The sequence below is a fragment of the Petaurus breviceps genome, unplaced genomic scaffold (genome assembly GCF_028583685.1).
Source record: "Petaurus breviceps papuanus isolate PSGF00001 unplaced genomic scaffold, PetGlider_PUasm1.0 470, whole genome shotgun sequence".
Lineage (NCBI taxonomy): Eukaryota > Metazoa > Chordata > Mammalia > Diprotodontia > Petauridae > Petaurus > Petaurus breviceps.
This window is the reverse complement of record NW_027186350.1, coordinates 4,649,298-4,659,779: the sequence shown is the minus strand read 5'-3', so window position 1 is coordinate 4,659,779 and position 10,482 is coordinate 4,649,298. Positions and strand designations below refer to the sequence as shown.

The 10,482-nt window shown below is 41.3% G+C and overlaps 1 protein-coding gene across 1 annotated transcript in view; it reads right to left on the bottom strand.

Moving 5' to 3' along the window:
- The window catches only part of GPRC5A (G protein-coupled receptor class C group 5 member A), a 25,670-nt gene extending 23,940 nt beyond the window's left edge, over positions 1-1,730 (bottom strand). The window contains exon 1 of the mRNA XM_069101447.1: positions 1,604-1,730. The gene's annotated coding sequence lies outside the window, so the exon portion shown is untranslated. The remainder of the gene's footprint in view (positions 1-1,603) is intronic.
- Positions 1,731-10,482: the final 8,752 nt, after the last annotated feature.

Genomic DNA, 10,482 nt, shown 5'->3' with positions numbered 1-10,482 from the left:
GATAAGTAGTAATTTGTTGAGGGAATATTCTCATCACTACAAATTCTAAAAAAAAACAAAATGGGAGGGAAAGACCCTCAGGGTGGTTGACCAAAAAAAAAAAAAAGAGTCAAACAAGACTGAACAAAAACAGATATAATAGTTTAGAAGAGAAACTAGAACCTACTTTCTTGACTCACAGGCCAGGGCTTTAAACCACACTGAACTATATACCCTCTTCCTTGGCCAGGTCCCCTGTTTGGGTGCTGAGGAACTCTGTGGGTTTACACACCCTTGGGAGGGTCTCTTATGTACCCAAGGTATCACCTTATATCCCTTGCCTCTCTCTACCACACAAGGCTAAAGCCAGTACACACCTGGAGGGTGGGGCTCTTGCAGCTTCATCAAGCTAATCCTCTAATCTGACTCCTTCTCATGGACCTCAGCCTCTAAAGCACTCCTCGAAAGAGAATTTGTAGTGATGAGAATATTCCCTCAACAAATTACTACTTATCCACTTTGAAGCTTTCAAAAGTTCCACCCCAGGAGTTGGCTTATACCAGTCATCTGCAGAGAAAGATAGCCTGGGCAAAACACAGAACTAAAAAGGACCTGTACAGGGTCCATCCTTTAACATGAAAGAGACCGCCTCTAACATGAACCTTTCCTAAGGATGCTTACAGCTTGACTTTAGTTACTAAAAGCAACTAATCAAAGCATGTCCAGTAGTTAGTTAGCAGATAATCAGTACATTGTAATCACTGTTTAGACAGTAATAACAGCATGGGAACATGGACTAGAATAACACGTGTTATCTACAGCTAAATTTGTTTGCTCTCTTCTCCCCAACCCCAGCCTGATTGTGATCTCTAAGCAAAGATTGCCCTCAGTTCTGCCAGCCAGTGAAATCGGGAGTCAACAGTACAATAGTCCACTTTTATATCAGGGCATTTATATTAGCAGAATTGGGTATCTACCCTCTGGGATCCATCTTTCAAACTACAGATAATCAAGATGGGGAAAAAAGGGAATTAAGGCCTTATTTTTTCTAGGATGAAAGATAGTCTCTTCACCTAGAGCAGAGGGAAGATCATAGTCTATTGGAGAACTTATTGGGAAAAGAAGAAAGAAAAAAGCTAAGTGTGAAGAGAGCAATGGCACCAGCCACCACTGTTCTGCCTCTCAGGAAGCTAAGAGCTTGGAACCTCTAAAAATGGCAACATCAGAAAATAACATTGTCAATGGCTTACCTCTACCTTGACCAAAGTTACGCTCTTGGTTAGTAGGTTTCTTCCAACCTTTTCTCCATACTCAGAATTGCCGTAACCCGAGTCTGAGCGGAAAGCAGTACCTTTGCTATGTTTTGTTTTTACCCTATTTCTGTCTTAGTCTTGAAAGTCCAGCCAAAACAAGTATTTAAGATGAAATCAACCAAAGAAATTCTTTTCTTGAGAGCTTTTTCAGGCAGCCAGACCTATCCCATTACAGGGATTTCTCCCCTCGTTTTCAGCAGCTCCTCCCACGGCCCCCATCTTAGCATCCTGATACTGTATCTCAAACCCCAGGCTATCATTTAACTCAGAAACTACGGGGTGGTATTGGCCCCGCTGTGAGCCTGACTTACCCTTGGCTCTGGGAAGTACCTTGAAGTTTGGGGGCAGTGAACGTAACAGCTCCTTCCAGAAACGTTTGCCTCTAGCCTTGTGCTCTGGGGCAGCAATCCCGCCCTTGACCCCAGCAACAGTTATAAATGCAGATCAAGAAGGAAGGGGGCGGGGAGGGGAGGGAAAGACAGGGATAAGGGGTGGGGATTAGGTGGGGGGGGGGGGACGACACGCCTACTCCAGTTCCACTGTACTTCACGCTATCATGAAAATTAAGTCCTGGTGCCAGAGAATGAACTCAAAACTTCTTGACGTAGGCTGCACAGTCACCCCCGAAAGGGTGGGGATGGAACCTTATTCTTTCCCAGCCCAGTTGAATCAAGTACGATTCATCAGGCTGGCTCCCTTCCTCTGAGAGCAGGTCACTGAACAGTAGGTGAAAGACCGAGGTCGTGGAGAGAGCCTGCAGACAGCAATTCTCATCAGCTCACCTACAGCTAGGCGAGGAGGGAGACAGTAACACCCTCCTGAGTCAGTTCCAGCCACTGAGGCCCTCCCCGCACACCTCCCCTGGCTGTAGCGGTCATCCTCCCCCAGGGACAATGGTCCCTGGCAGATGCTGTACAAACACAACACGCAAATTGTCACCCAAGCCTCCCCTGCTGTTCAGGGACTCAAAGAGGCAGAGGTGTTTAGTATGAAAGGGAAAGTTGTTCTTTGGGAATCTCGTTAGTCCTATAAATTCGGGGGAAGGGGAGGTCTTCTGGCTTTTAGGTGGGGGAGAAGTGAAGAATTTGAAATCATGTTTCCGGCGGTCTTTCTGAACTGGGAGCCAGAAGACTGAAAACGTCTGCCCTCGGCGCTTACGTCTCCCACATGTAGTCTCTCTTGGCATGGAGAGGTTGGCGGCTCCCACTTTTTCCCTCTAGCCTGGCCCATCCTTTCTCTCTAGCTCTCTCTCCCTCCACCTGCACTTGGATGAAAGCCAGAGGAATTCTGAGGATGAGAACAAGTGGCTCGCCTCTCTTTATTCTCCAGCAGTGAGGATATAAAGACAAAAACAAAACCGTCATTGCCCTCGAAGACCTACTTTCTACTGTCTGGACAGAAAATGAACACAGGCAAATATAACAGAGCATAGGAAGGAACCAGGTTACTGGAATACCAAGAGAATGGCCGTGGGTGCTGCAAATGGAGATATTAGCAAGTCATTTGACAACGTGTCAAACCAAGTCCTTGTGAAGAGGGTAGACTTGCCCCATAGTGTAACTAGATATATATTCAGAACTGGTTAAAGGCAAGTAGGTGGTGCAGTGAATAGAATACCAGGTCAGGAGTCAGGAAGACTCATCTTCCTAAGTTCAAATCTAGCCTCAGACACTTACTAGCTGGGTGACCCTGGGCAAGTCACTGAACCCTGTTTGCCTAAGTTTTCTCATCTGTCACAGGAGCTGGAGAAGGAAATGGAAAACCACTCTATTATCTTTGCCAAGAAAACCCCAGATGGGTTCTTGAGGAGTCAGACAGAACTGAAATGACTGAACAAGATCTGGTTAAATTATAAATACAAACAGTATTGATTAATGGATCCATGTCTCTGGTGGAATTCCAAAGGGTTCTGTCTCTATTTTCTGTTTGTAATTTTTTTCTCCATAATTTGATTGAAAGATGGGATGGGATAGGACCTTTCATTTATAAAGGAAATTCCCCCTACCGATGCAAGTCAGCACTTTCTCTGCAGGTTATAGCCTTAGAGAATTGCCTAGGGGCACTAAATTAAGTGACTTGCCCAGTGTTACACAGTGACTAGACAACAGTTCTACCTGGTTCCAAAGGCCAGCTCTTTAGCCTCTGGTTTTCTGCCTGTACACTTGGTTGAAGCCTCCTACTAACGTTCCATGCTGATGTCTTGTAGTGGTATGGAAAGGTACCCTGTGCTCTAAAAGACTAAACTATAAGAGACTTCAAATAGGGGGTCTAATGAAGGAAAGGTTGTCTAACTGAAGACAAACCTAGAAAAGCTCACAAAGGTTTGTGATTAACGTGATTAGAGAATGCTGAATTTTTCAGTCACGGGAACTCCGAAAGAACATCTCCTATATTGTAGGGGGGTTTTAGTTTGCACCATTAGAGGAAATATTCACATCAAGAAAATCACAGTCCATGAAGCGTTGAAACATAGCAGCCCTCCTCTGCAATATTACCCCACAACTTGTTCTCAGAGGTTGAGTTCCGCAAGGGGAAAGAACTATTCCAATTTCCAGTACTCTATAGGTTACTACTTCTAAAACTATGTCTCATGAGCTTCCACTTATCTTTAAGAATCAGTCATCAGACACATTTAGCACAAAGCAGAAACATTTACCAACAGGGCATTGTTAAGAACCATAGCTGCAAAGCACTTCCCCAAAAACCTGAAACAAACTCTTTACAAATACACTCAACATTGGTAGGAAGAGTGAGCACATACTTTGCATACACTATTAGTGATCCACATACTTAGAGACCACATGGATCTAAGGCAACTTATTTCTTTTTTTTTTTTTGTATTTTTAAGCAATCGGGGTTAAGTAACTTGCTCAAGGTTACACGGCCAGGTATTTCTGGGTGGGTGCTAAGTGTCTGAGCCCGGGATTCGATCTCCAGGTCTTCTCAACACTGGAGAGTGCTCTTACTTGCTGTGCTACCTGGCCGCCCAGGCAACTTATTTCTGACACTACAAGACCTCAATGTCCTTTCTCTTCCTGAGATGTCCTTGTGCCACCCTCCCTGAGTACAATGTCTCTGATGAACAGGTTAATCAGCTGGGATCCCTGGGCCTTCTCCTCTTGGCAGGAAGGCAGACAACAAGCATTTACTAAGCACTTGCCATGAGTCAAACATTGGTCTATGTTGGGAATACAAATTCTAGCAAAAAACAAAACAAAACAAACCAGGCCCTTCCTTAAAGGAGCTTGCATTCTATTGGGAGAAAACAATTCATGATAGACAAAGGTAGCTGTGGGGACAGAAGGTAATCCACAGAGAGACATCTCTCTGTGGTAAAGTCCAGAGGTTCATAGTTGGGAGAGGAATGAAGAAAGAATGGCTAGGCTGGGCCCCTCCCCAAAATGGAAACCCCAGAAGAAATGAAAGGAAGTTAGAATGGGGGAGGGGAGATGCAGTTATTCCAGGGCTAGAAGGTCCCAAGCACTAAGGAAAGTTTTAGAGTAAGGAGTCAGCTAAGACATGGTGATGTCTAGTTTGATTAATAACTGTCAGGGCCAATTTTCTCTTGAATCTATATCTGACTCTCATCTCAGTCACCTGGGATCACTCTCCTTGGAGCTGCCTCTATTGACTGTCTCTGCTCCCTTTTGGGTCTGGTGTCTCCTACTAAACAAGAAACTCCACTGCAAAGTGCTATGACTGATGGAGGGGGAGGAGGAAGAGGGAGAAATCCTCTTCTCTCCCTGGTAAAAAAAAAAAAAAAGCTAAATGAAAGGCAGCCCCTCTCAGGAGCTGGGTTTTTCATCATAATTAACTCTTCCCTAATTTTATAGGAAGTGCCCCCTTCCAACCATAGCTCTCTTGCCTCTACTGCCTTCAGAGCTAGCAAGCTAGGCTTTTTAAGGCCATCAAGGATGTGGACATTCTTCAGTTAGGTAAACTGACCTCTAGCACGGAAAATTCCTTCACATCTATTAAGGGGATGATAGTGCATAGACATGTCTCTGCCCTTTAACATACAAATATTTCATCATCTCTGTTACCTGTTCCTTAACAAGCTTGGATGACAAAGAAATCAAATGGTCAGAGCTGTTCTGACCAACTTTATCCCACCTCCTCGAAGTATTGGATAAAAGAATAGATGGCTTGCTTATCAAATCTATGGGTACCATGAAGCTGGGAGGCATAGTTAACCCAATTAATAACAGAGTTGAGGCCCAAAAGAAAATGGGCTAAATTTCCTAATATTAAATAACATAAAGCCACATATTTGAATGTATACATACTCAAAACCAACAGCACAAGTATAAGTTTCAGAGAGGTGTTCATGTAGGAAGGAAAAAAAAATCCAGGGTTTGGTTCTGATTTTTTTTTGGAGAGAGATTGGGGTCAAGTGACTTGCCCAAGGTCACATGGCTAGTTTTTTTTTGTGTTACGTGTCTGAGGCTGGATTTGAACTCAGGTCCTCCTGACTCCAGGGCCGGTGCTCTATTCACTGGGCCACCTAGCTGCCCTGGTTCTGATTTTTAGTGGTCTGAAAATTCATTGTGAGAGGCAGCCAAGGTTAATGAGCTGTGCTCAGAACTAGGAAAAAGAGTTCAAGTCTCTCCTGGGCAAGTCATTGGATCTCTCAGTGCCCAGGACAGCTCTCTAAGACCCTAAGTTTCAATCCCAGGTTTATACTCTACCCTGTCCCTGACCTAAGAGTGTTACATTAGAGCATAAATGCCATACAATCTTAGATCTAGGTCTCTAAGGAACATCCGTATCCATTAAGTCTAACCCACTCATTTTACATGTAGGAAACTAAGACCTAGAGAGTTTAAATGATATGCCCAAGATTTCCCAGGTGACAAATGTCAGAGGTGACTCTTCTGACTCTGGGACCAGCACACTCTTCTGATTGTCTCTTTTTTTCAGCTCAGAAAAACCACAAGTGGATGACACATAAAAGAATTAGGATTAGCAGGGAGAATTAGGGCCAAACCCTTTTCAGAACCGTGAGCATGAGTTTTTCACTGGTGCCCTGATGCCCCTACTAACAAGCTCTCGAAACTCATTGACATTTACCTACACAGATTCTTATCCCCTTGTGGCTAAGCTATAAGCCCCTCCCAAAGTGACAATTAAAACAAAGTTTATTCTATAAACCCAAGTGTACTTAATTTGTGGGAAACTTTCAGGGGCTAGCCTTTCCAGTTCTTTTCCCAGGTAACATGGTAACAGCTGCTTTTTAAAGACAATGGCCCCATTGTTTGGGTCTGTGAGGAAATAAGTCTCCCTCTTCTCTTCTGAATAATTTACTCTTCCCTTCCTCAACTCCTTATGTCCGTTTTTTCTCTTTCTTCTTGCCTGTCCCACTCCTGCTTTTCAATTCATCAAAAGAAATAAAGTCTGGTAGAGAGGGGAAGGGCTGTAGGGAGAGAGATGGGGAGAGTCAGAAAGAAGAAGGAATGAAGGAATGAAAGAGACACATAAGGAGAAACAAATGGTAGTACCTGTGGATGGTCTCTCACCTGCCAAAGTGAAACTTTGAAAAACCACCAGTCTAATGATGTGAAAGATGATGCAAAGGGTATGTGAGGAGCAAGGAAATCTAGGTTTTAGTCACTACTCCCCCATTCTTTAGGTAAATTGCTTTGATAACGAAACCCTGTATGACAGAATTGGTAGGTAATCAGGAAACCTAGCAAAGAGAGAAACCACCAAGTTCATTATTTCTCATTGTGCATTATCTCACCGCCAGTGTAATTATTTACAGCAAGTGATTTCCAGGACCATCCTGTAAAGTTATCATATATGTTAAAATTGTATCTTGTTCTGGTGCCCCTGACCACCGCCACCCCCTCTAGTAAGTATAGTAAATTTATACATGACCAGTATAAAGCAACAATAGCAGGAAGTAAGATTGCAGCAAGATGGCATAGTGGATAGAGGGTCCCTAGCCTGGAATCAGGAAGACCTGAGTTCAAATCTAGCCTCAGATCCTTACCAGCTATTGATAATAATTTAATATCAATTCAAATAAGTGTCAGAGCCTGAATTAATCAACCAGAAGAAGAGCCTGGACCCAACAACTCCTTTGTTCTCTGAGTAAACTCAGAGAATCCCTCTTCCTGTGCCAACAACCCCAGATGGGACTGACTTTATTACCATTAAGGATGAGACCCTTAACCCGAGGCAGTAACTTGAGTAATGGGACTTTTTCTCATCTTAATATTGTTGGGGGCATATATTATGTTATGGAATGTTAATGGTAAAAAAAACACATATATCCTGAGTCATAATTTCAATTAACACTTTGTCAAATTTCTTATTTTGTTATATTTACCACCTATCTAATTAAGAAAACTCTTTTCTAATACAATGATTAAGCATTTATGGAGATCATAAATTTGAGTGACACAGCCACCCTGAATTGGTATGGTTCTAAAATGTATTTAAGCTTTCTCATTCTTTTGTTCAGGCAGTCAGAACTTAGCTTTTAAGGGAATAAATGATAAAAATGTATATCACCTAGCCTGTTTGTCTCCTTTAACCAAATATTCAGTTTAATAACCAAATATTCAGTTTAATACTATATAACCCTGAGCAAGTCACTTAACCCTGTTTGCTTCAGTTTTCTTATCTGTAAAATGAACTGGAGATGGAAATGGTAAACCACTCCAGAATTTTGCCAAGAAAATACCAAGTGGGGTCACAGAGAGTCAGACACTACTGAAAATGACTAAACAATAAAATAAATAAACAAGAGGGAACCCAGAAGTAACAGAAAGACCACCCCAAAGCTCAAAGGAGCATAATTTGCAAACTGTATCATATGCTAACCAAAGATCATATCCTGGTTATATATGCATGCTAAATCAGAGGAAATCAGTTAGGCTTTGCCAACAGGATCTTTTGCTCCTATGACATATAAATCTCAGATAAGTTCCAGACACCCATAGTAGGATCAGCCGAACACCAAATATTACCAATAACTTTAAATTTTTACTGATAACTTTAAGATGATTTGAATTTGCTAATGAAGTAACCCCTAAGTGGCAAAGACAAAAGTCTATCCATCAAAAACAAACAAAAATAAAACCCATAAAAAGGAGATCCCAGCCTCCTGTCCCTGGCCAGAGCACTTTTCCATCCCCATCCTGGGTCTATGCTGCTGAGTGCCCTCAACTCTCATGCACAGTTACATGATTACCCTATGTGCCTCTCCCCTCTCCATCCTCCTCCCCATACTGCCTGCCTTGCTTCACCACCTGATACCCTTTCCTCACACCATCTGCCTCTGAACCCTTTTTCCTCTTGTCTCTGTACTTTCTGTGTCTGTTCACCTCTATAGCCTCTTTGCCTTATTAAAGTGTAATTGCAACCTTACTTCATGCTGACATAGTGGTCTTTCCTGGTAAGTACCCAAATAACTGGGTGTGCCTGTTGCCATTTTATAACATCATAAATTAATTAGCATTTCGTCATAGGAAATAACTTGCCATCTGGCTCTGTTTGGGACAGCACCAGAACTCTCCTTTTCTGGGGTTGAGCCCAAACCCTTTGGTCATAGATCCATGTTGCAGCCCTTATTTATTTACCAACTCTACTCCTGGATCAACTGTTATATGACTTCAGGTAAGATTCATCTTTCTCTGCCTTAATTTATTTTTAAATATATTTTATTTATGTTACTAAATATTTCCCAGTTATATGTAAAAAAAATAACAATGATTTTTTTTAAGTTTGAGTTCCAAATTCCCTCTCATCTCCTTGAAAAGGCAAACAATTTCCTATAAATTATGCATGTGACGTCAGGCAAAATATTTCCATATTAGCCGTGTTACAGAAAACAGACCAAAATAGTAAAGAAAAATAAAGGTGTGTGTGTGTATGTAATGTACTTTGATCTGCATGCAGAGTTTATCAATTCTCTCTGGAAGTGGATAACATTTTTCATCCTGGGTCCTTTGAAATTATCTTGAATCGTTGTCTTGATCAGAGTAACTGTCTTTCACAGTTGATCATCCTTATAGTATCACTGCTACTATGTATGTTGTTCACCTGGTTCTGCTCATTTCACTTTGCATGAGTTTATATAGTTTTATATGGTTATATATCAATTTTTATGGTGTATGTATATATATGTGTGTGTGCACGTATATATGTATATATGTGTGTATATCAGTTTATATGGTTTATATATCAGAGTTTTTTTTTCTGAAACCATCCTGTTTATCATTTCCTATAGAATAATAGTATTCCATCATAATCACATAACAGAACTCATTCAACTATTCTCCAATGGAATGGCCATCACTTCCATTTCCAACTCTCTGCTACCACAAAAAGAGCTGCTATTAAAATTTTTGTATAAATACATCATTTTTCCCTTTCCTTCATCCTGGATGCAGACCTAATTTTTTATTTCTGGGACATAGGGTATGAACAGTTTTATAGTCCTTTGGGCATAGTTCCAAATTATTGGACTAGTTTACAACTCCACTAACAGTAAATTAATGTCCCAAATTTTCTATATCCCCTCCAGCATTTGTCATTTTCCTTTTCTGTCATGTTATCCAATCTGATAGGTGTGAGGTGGTACATCAGAGTTGTTTTAATTTACATTTCTCTAATGAATAGTGTTTTAGAGCATTTTTATATGACTATAAATAGATTTAATTTCTTCTGAAAACTGCCTGTTGATATCCTTTGACCATTTATCAATTGGGGAATGTCTGCCTTAATTTCTTTAGCAACAAAATGAGATAATACCGCCTTTGCCTCCTATTTTCTACTAATGATAGGCAATATGGCAAGAATAAATAGATGGATGAATGAATGGATGGATGGATTGATGGATGGATGGATAGATGGATGGATGAAAAGACAATGATTAAGCTATTACTTAATGCCAAGCACTGTGACAAACCTGAAATGTAAATACAATATGTGCCCCCAGGGAATTTATATTCCAAGATGAGGAGAAAAGATATATGGGGAGCTAAAGCCATAAGGATGGTGAATGGAATAAGACAATTGAATAATGCAATCTTTCCAGAAATAGTAGCAATGACTCAATCGTTATTCTCACAACAAAAGGTGGAAAGTACAAGGAATGTATTCTGATGGCATAGCAAGAAATGACAAGGTTGGTGGCCACTGTCTAGAGGTAATGAGCATTCACCAATAAGCATGGCCATAG